Here is a 9,087-nt window from a genome sequence, read left to right on the forward strand (position 1 = left end):
TTAGCCTCCCAAGTAGCTGGGATTACAAGCGCCCACCACAATGCCGGGTGAATTTTTTGTATTTTTAATTGAGACAGGGTTTCACCATGTTGGCCAAGCTGGTCTCGAACACCTGACCTCAGGTGATCTGCCCACCTTGGCCTCCCAAAATGCTGGGATTACAGGCATGAGCCACCGCATCTGGCCAATTATTATTACTATTATAGGCTCTCAAGCCAATTCCCAGTAGGACTTTTACCCACATGAGGATGGAAGCTCTGGCAGGACAGGAAGCCAGTCTACCTGCTGGCAAGCAGAGAAGCCCAGGGTGCCGCCTGCCAGTATTTTTAGCAGCAATGGTGAATCACGAGCAGTTAGTGTCAGAAAGACTTAAAATTGAAATAGCTTCTAACACTTCGACAGTATTTTTACCACACTGTTTTATCTGGGCATTAAAAATATATATGGTTTTAATTATATCTTGCTTTGCAGGAGGGGGGAAAAAAAAACCCTCAACCGCTTGCCATCTCTCTCCTTTTTATATGTGTCTTTCTCCATGAACAGCAGGCCTCTAAAAATGATGGCATGAAGCGGAGTGTCTCTCGGTCAGGTGGAACTGGCCTCCCAGGCCGCATTTAGCCCAATGTTATTACAGGAAATGAATGCATTGTATTGAAGGCCGTTTGTCGCTCATTGTTCCTCAGGCTCAGGCCTGTGTGGGACTGTTTGTCCTCCTGCACACACAGCAGCCATTGTGTCCCCTGCAACATCCTACATGCAGCTGTGAACAGTTGTGCCTGAGCCAGTTTATCGGCCGTGGAATTCACTCAGAAAGGAATTGGGAGAAACATATCAAGTCAGAGCCCTCATTTTCTCTGGGAATGTTCTGAGCTCTCCGGCATTCCTCCTCCCACTTGGCCAAGAAAAACAAACAAACAGTGGCCTCCTTTGATGTACGCGCCTCTGGGCTATTCAGAGGTGGGATTTTTGGGTAATAATTTCCAATTTCTACAGGGAATCTCCATTCACAACTTTCTGCACCCAGAGACCGAAGGTAACAGAATCTAATAGCTACAAAGGCTATCCCTGCCACCGACCTCTGCGGCCAAATGGTGTCCCCTATAGTAAACGAAGTCAAGGGGGTGTCCTACCCCGTCATTTCACACCATGACAGCTGTGAGGCTAATTTGCAGAATGACTCTATGAACACTGTGTGGTCCTTTCGGGTTTCATATGGCCCACCTCCCATAGGACACATCAGAACATGATGTGTCCTATAATGATCAGAACATGAAACACTTGGCTGGGCACAGTGGCTCACCCCTGTAATTCCACACTTTTGGAGGCCGAGATGAGAGCATTGCTTGAGGCCAGGAGTTCGAGACTAGCCTAGGCAATATGGAAAGACCCTATCTTTATTAAAAAAAGAATGAAAAATAAAAAACAGGAGGCCGGGCATGATGGCCCATGCCTGTAATCCCAACACTTTGGGAGGCCAAGGCGGGTGGATCACCTGGGGTCAAGAGTTCGAGACCAACCTGGCTAACATGGCAAAACACTGTCTCTACTAAAAATGCAAAAATTAGCCAGGCATGGTGCTGGGCACCTGTAGTCCCAGCTACTTGGGAAGCGGAGGCAGGAGGATCACTTGAACCCAGGAGGCGAAGGTTTCAGTGAGCCGAGATCATGCACTCGAGTCAGACTGCACTGCAGCCTGGGAAACAGAGTGAGACTCTGTCTTAAAAAATGATAATTATGAAAAAAAAAAAATACAAGAAATATCCGCTCCCAGGCTAGAAAGGGGAGTCAAGGAAGACTGAGGCAGGGTTCATAGGTGTACAATCATATCAAGTCTTGGCAACTGTTTAGGTGGGACAGTTGAGGCTTGGGTTGACTTAGAAACATTGATCACTCTTTCTTAAGCACAGTGCCTACAATTTTGGTTGGTAAATGGTAGGGTTTTAGGCTTGGTTGTGTAAAGTGAACCAACCATCTGTTTTTTTCCTTGGACTGCAGTGGTGCTCAACAGAACATTTTGCATGAGGAGCCATAAGCTAAACATTTGCTCTAAAACATGTACGTGTATCTATATGTCTATGTACGTGTAATTATAAAACCATGTGTATACACTTATCAGAATAAATCTCTAATGCTGGGTATGGTGGCTGACGCCTGTAATCCCAACACTTTGGGAGGTCAAGGCAGGTGGATCACTTAAGCCCAGGAGTTCGAGCAACACAGTGAAACCCTGTTTCTACAAAAAAATACACAAATTATCTGGGTGTGGTGGTGCATGCCTGTAGTCCCAGTTACTAGGGAGGCTGAGGTAGAAGGATTGCTTGAGTCTGGGAGGTCAAGGCTGCAGTAAGCCATGAGCATGCCATTGCTTGGGTAACAGAGCAAGACACTGTCTCAAAAGAAAAAAAAAAGAATAAATCTCTAACAAACACAATACATCAATAGTTGCCAATAAAGTTTAGATTAAATAGAATTTAGAAGAACATGACTTCACTAAGTCCAAATAAATACATAGATGTAACTTTTCCTGACTGGCCAAATTTCCAGTTTTCACTATTAAGTGTGACTCTGATGTTCATAAACAGGGCAAAGGAGGAAACAAAGTTAATTCACTCAACTTGTTCTTCAGAGTCTAAAAGTCTTCTGGGGCTTATGCTCAACTTTTACACAATGGCTTTGGCATTAAAAGTCTTTGCACAGGCTGCCTATAATCCCTGCACTTTGGAGGCCAAAGAAGGAGGATTGCCCTGAGCCCAAGAGTTTGAGACCAGTGTGGGCAGCATGACGAGATCCTGTCTCTACAGAAAATTTTAAAAACTAGCTGGGCATGGTGGTGCACGCCTGTAATCCCAGCTACTGGAGAGGCTGAGGCAGGAGCGTCGCTTGAGCCCAGCAGGTCGAGGCTGCAGTGAGCTGTGAGTATGCCACTGCACCCAAGCCTGGGTGACCCTGTCTCAAAAAAAAATAAAAATAAAAAAATTTTAAAGCCATTGCACAGTTTTCTCGGCTGCTGGAATAAATGCATCTTCTGCTAGCTCTAATTGCCCTAGTAAAAGAATATTATCTTTGACCACTGATCCTGAGAACCCAAATTCCCTGCAATTCCTTTACTAAAGGAAATCCCTGTCTTCTCTCCATTTCCAGCCCCTGAACGCTGTTTTTCTTACAACCAACAAAGAAGAGTATAAAGGTGTTTACAGAAAGAGCATCCCTGGGAGCCCCCTTTTCCTGGGACAGTTATTCTTCTTCCAAACAGAGAAGGGTTCTTTTAATAATCAAGTTACCAATTTATTCTAAACTCTCCCCTCCCAACCGATAGTTGAAGCTTGGAATGGCCATAAAAATAATATCACATCAAAAGCTAATTATGTTCCCCTTCCCACCCATCCTTCTTGCCAAGTAATCTTGGGTTTTGGCACCTTGTTTTATTGTTTTTTGAACATTAAAAAACAGCAGAAGGCAAGGGAGGCAGCAGAGAATGGGAACAGATTAAGCTTTAAAATAGAGGTGTCAAGGTGGTTCCCCGCAGGCTCTGTTCTGATCTAGCAATTGGTAATTTCAGATCCACTTGCTTTCATAAGCATCTGGATAGCAGTAGATTGAGCAGCAATTCAGGGATAGAGCCTTAAGCTGAATGAACTTACTTCTCTAGCATAACTATTGTTTTTCATGGTTTCCAGTGCAAAATAAATTTAAACAAACTTATAAAATATTTAAGTGAATAAACAACATGTGAAAAAAACAAATTCATAGAAATTGGCCAGTTGTTCAGAGCACATTTGCAAAACACTCTAAATTGGAGATCCTCAAACATTTTACTCACAACTCCCCACCTCCACTCAAAAAAAAAAGAAGTTTGAAAAACTGTGCAGCACTTTCTCACCTGTTTGAAGGATAACATCTAAAATTTTTCAACATAAGTTTAAATAGTTGCCAGGGATGCAATTTCCAGTGGATTGTAAATGTTAATATTGTAAACTAAACCCACAGATCACTTTTAAATGTGTCTGATGGAATCTAAATATCTGGGCAATTTAATACTCATTTTCATTCACTAAACAGATTACGAGGCCAGACATGGTGGCTCATGCCTGTAATCCCAGCACTTTGGGAGGCCAAAGTGGGTGGATCACCTGAGGTTAGGAGTTTGAGACCAGCCTGGCCAACATGGTGAAACCCCGTCTCTACTAAAACTACAAAAAAATCACTGGATGTGGTGGCACACTCCGAAATCCCAGCTACTCGGGAGGCTGAGGCAAGAGAAACTCTTGACCCTGGGAGGCGAAAGTTGCAGTGAGATGAGATTGTGCCACTGCACTCCAGTCTGGGCACAACAGAGCGAGACTGTCTGAAAAAAAAGAAAGAATATGAAAGTCGTTGTTTAATATTTGAAAATAAAACATCTTTTTTTCTTTTTATATCCATTCTACTTCTCCATATAATTTTATCCTAATGAAATTGATTCTTATCTCTGATTTTTTCTTTTTTTTTTAGACAAGGTCTTACCCTGCCACCCAGGCTGGAGTGCAGTGGCATGATCATGGCTCACTGCAACCTCAATCTTCTGGGCTCAAGGGATCCTCGTGCCTCAGCCTCCCTAGTAGGGGTGACTACAGGCACCCACTACTATGCCCAGAGACTTTTATTCTTTTTGTAGACATGGAGTCTTGCTATGTTGCCTGGACTGTCTCAAACTCCTGGCTTCAAGCAATCCTCCCACCTTGGCTTCTCAAAGCGCTGTGATTGCAGGCATAAGCCACAGCACCAGGAATTGTTTTGCTTTGTTTTTGAGATAGGGTCTCACTTTGTTGTCCAGGCTGGAGTGCAGTAAGGAGATCACAGCTCACCGTAGCCTTGAACTCTGGGCTCAAGGTATCCTCCTATCTCAGCCTCCCAAGTAGCAAGGACTTCAGATGCATACCGTCACACTCAGCTAATTTTTAAATTTTTAAAAATGTTTTGTAGACATAGAGTTTTGCTACGGCTGGGGTCACCCAGAATGGTCTTAAACTCCTGGGCCTAAGTGATCCCCCCACCTCAGCCTCCCAAAATGCTGGGATTACAGGTGTGAGCTACTGCACCCAGAAAAAAATTGTTTTATTAATCATACTGTCATACTTCTCTGTCACAAAATAGATTTAAAAGCTGCATCTATGACTGGAATTTGGAAGGAGAGTTGGAGGTAGGTTTATGATTTGAGGGACTGGAGCAAGCCTGAGAAACACTCAACAGTTTGCTTCAACATCATGCTCAGTGTGCTAGGAGCAAACAGCATGGCGTCTGGAACATAGATGTTTCCACCAGTTTCTCCCAGCAAACAAGCATCAGAATCTTGATGCGAGAAAGAGGGAGGCAAGTGTGAAAGTACTTTCTTAGCTAGGCATGGTGGCTCATACCTGTAATACCATCACTTTGGGAGGCCAAGGTGGGCGGATCACTTGAGGTCAGGAGTTCGAGGCCAGCCTGGCCAACATGGTAAAACCCTATCTCTGCTAAAAATAGAAGCCGGGCATGGTGGTGTGTGCCTACAATTCTAGCTTGGGAGGCTGAAGCAGGAGAATCACTTGAAACCGGGAGGTGAAGGTTGCAATGAGCCAAGATCACGCCACTGCTCTCCAACCTAGGTGATGGAGACTTCATCTCAAAAAAAAAAAAAAAAAAAAAAAAAAAGCGCTTTCTGTTTTTGTTTTTGTTTGTTTGTTTGTTTGTTTTTTTTTTTTTGAGACGGAGTCTTGCTCTGTCGCCCAGGCTGGAGTGCAGTGGCGCAATCTCGGCTCACTGCAACCTCCACCTCCTGGGTTCATGCCATTCTCCTGCCTCAGCCTCCCGAGTAGCTGGGACTATAGGCGCTTGCCACTACACCCGGCTAATTTTTTTGTATTCTTTAGTAGAGACTGGGTTTCCCTGTGTTAGCCAGGATGGCCTCGATCTCCTAACCTCGTAATCCGCCCGCCTCGGCCTCCTAAAGTGCTGGGATTACAGGCGTGAGCCACCGTGCCCGGTCAAAAAGTGCTTTCTCATGCAAAACTCTGTGAGACTTTGGGAGCATACAACAGGACTGCTTTGGTCTGAGGTAGAAGAACATGCCCGAAAAGTGATGGGGAAGGTTCATCTCTACTTCTGTAGGGCCACCTCTGCATAGGGAGCCATGGATGCTCTAAGGCTGCAGCCCTGGGAAGCAGCACACAGTATCACTATTTGCAGCCCCCAGGCCAGCACCTGCTCTGGTGGTGCCTGCCCCACAAGCGGTTGCAGACCCCAGCCCAGAACAAGAACTAGGGCTGTATCTGTGGGCAAGTCCATCATAATGGCACCAGCAGTCTCAGCACAGTGTTGCCAGAGACACCCCAACATCAGCCCCAGCATCCCTAGAGCAACATGTCTTCAGTGGTTGTGGTGACATCAGCCACAGCTGATGAGAGCAAAGTATCAGAACTGTGTTGTTCAGATGAGGGGCTGAGCAGCAACTTCAGGGGTGGCATTTCCTACATGAGCCAAAGAAAATGGCCAACACTCAAAAGACATATTTGCAAACCCACGTAAAACATTAACTAGGACCCCTCAAAAAGATTGGTATGGACTTGGGTGGGTTCCAGAGATACTGCAGTAGCAGAGGAAAGCCAGAACCAAGAAAGCATTGCTATTCTGCATGGATCTGCCTTTACTTATTTGCAGGACAAAAACTAGGAATTTTCCAGTCCTGCAGAGCACACAATTGAATTAAGAGAAAAGAATATTACTGTCGATCAAATCAGAATGAAGGGTAGAAGTAGCAAAGAAAAGAAGAAAAGCAGAAGTTAGCATGGCAAGACCGACCTTCCAATTCTTCTACAAGAGGAGAGAGAGGAAAAAACAGAGGCATTTGCCGATAATCAATATCTAGTTCCAATAAATAGAACCTTAACTGAAGGTCACTAAGTGGCTGATTTTAGTTGTGGTTTTTGTTTTGTTTTGTTTTTTTGAGACGGAGTCTCACTCTGTCACCCAGGCTGGAGTGCAGTAGCGCAATCTTGGCTCACTGCAACCTCTGCCTCCTAGGTTCAAGCCATTCTCCTGCCTCAGCCTCTGAGTAGCTGGGATTACAGGCGCCCGCCACCACACCTGCCTAATTTTTCTATTTTTTGTAGAGACAGGCTTTCACCTTGTTGACCAGGCTGGTCTCGATCTCCCAACCTCAAGTGATCTGCCAGCCTCGGCCTCCCAAAGTGCTGGGATTACAGGTGTGAGCCACCACACCTGGCCCATTTTTAGTTGTCTTTTCAGAGGGTTTGAAGATCTATAAATGAGAAGTAATGTAGATATATGCCAAGTATATCGTGGATGCCTGAAACAGAGAAAAATGGAGGGATGCAGGCAGGAGAAGAATCTGTACTCTAGAGAAGACAGCAATTTTTAAAAATGAGGCCCTACATCTGGCAAATCACCAAAAAATTAAAAATCGGTAGGCAGCTGAGCCTGGCACAGAACATGTTCTGAAAAGAACTCGCTGTATCCACTAGCATTCTCCCTTTGGGTTTTTTCTTTTTCCCAGAAAGATGAGAAAACAACCCTGTACTAAAACAGCTCTGAGCAGAGAAAGCATTTTGGCTCCTGAAGACAAGTCAGCATGTGCACACATTCCCAGAATCCCCCAGACCCCACCCCACATTAGCATGAAACTCCCTAAATCCCAGTTAGCTCTGCAGAGGTGAAGATGGACGCTAGGCTCTATTGCACAGCTGGGTGAAGAAAGCCATCAAGGTCTCTCCCACTTTGAAATGCAACAAGTCTCCAGGCTTTTGCCCATAGTCCACTACTTGATTTAGTTCTAGATGGCTTATCTAGTTGTTTGGTTTCTTTCACAAAATTGTAAGCTCTTTTCTTCTTCCTCTATATCCTCCATATTACCCAGGACATTGGACTGGGCTTAATAAATGCTGTTTAAGTGATTAAATACAACATTATTTAATTGCTGAGCAAAACAAGTCATTATCAGAGAGAATTTCGGATAGTCCCGAAAAATTCAGCCTCTGCAGATCCTTTAAAAGTGAATGTCCTATAGTAATACAGTAATTGCAGTGGAGCGGTGTAATTGCATTCCGCTGTTGCCTGGGCCGGATCCTGTCTTGCTGTGGGAATCTAGGAGTTGTATTTTGGACTGATAATTATGTACAGTGGGAAAAGGAGCAAAAAATGGGAGCAAAGGGAGTTCTAGGATATGCCAGACAACTTTTACATATGCAAACTCATCCATTTACGTGACAACACTGAGAAGTATTCATTTTACAGATGAAAAAAGCAAAGTTCATAAAGCTGTGAGAAATTGAATCAGGGATAAAACTGGAACTCAGATCAAACGGACTCTGAATTCGGGCTCTTTCCGGCACACCAGAGGTCCTCCTTTGGGATGGAAGAAGTCAGGGTTAGGGCATCCGGATGTCTGCTTGAGCTTGCTGACCTCCGGCTCCTGTGTGAGTCCCAGTCCCTGCCAGCCCCTTTCTTTTCCCATAACAGGCAAGGGTTTAAAATTACAGATCCACCAGAGCAAAGTGTCCCACTTCCCACAAAAAATTCTCATCCAAATCCTGAGTTCATCGTACCCTTCGAGGAACACGGCAGCTATTTACTGAAAGGAATCAAGTAAGAAAGGGGCTTTCCCAAGCCGGGCGTGGTGGCTCACGCCTGTAATCCCAGCACTTTGGCAGGCCAAGGTGGGCGGATCACTTGAGGTAGGAGTTCGAGACCAGCCTGCCAACACGGTGAAACCCCGTCTCTACCAAAAATACAAAAATTAGCCAGGCATGGTGGTAGGTGTCTGTAATTCCAGGTACTCAGGAGGCTGAGACAGGAAATTTGCTTGAACCCAGGAGGCAGAGTGTGCAGTGATCTGAGATCATGCCACTGCACTCCAGCCTGGGTGAAAAGGGCAAGACTTCATCTCAAAAAATAAAAATAATAAATAATAAATAAAGGGGCTTTCCTGAAGAGAAGGGAAGAAGACATCTAGGGATGCCACATGAGCCCACACGGAGTATCCCCGACCCCCTCCGCGCACATGTGGCTTTATTAGGCAAACTTTAACATTCACCTTGGAAATACCAACAACTCATA

Source organism: Rhinopithecus roxellana, chromosome 11 (assembly GCF_007565055.1).
Source record: "Rhinopithecus roxellana isolate Shanxi Qingling chromosome 11, ASM756505v1, whole genome shotgun sequence".
Taxonomy (NCBI): domain Eukaryota; kingdom Metazoa; phylum Chordata; class Mammalia; order Primates; family Cercopithecidae; genus Rhinopithecus; species Rhinopithecus roxellana.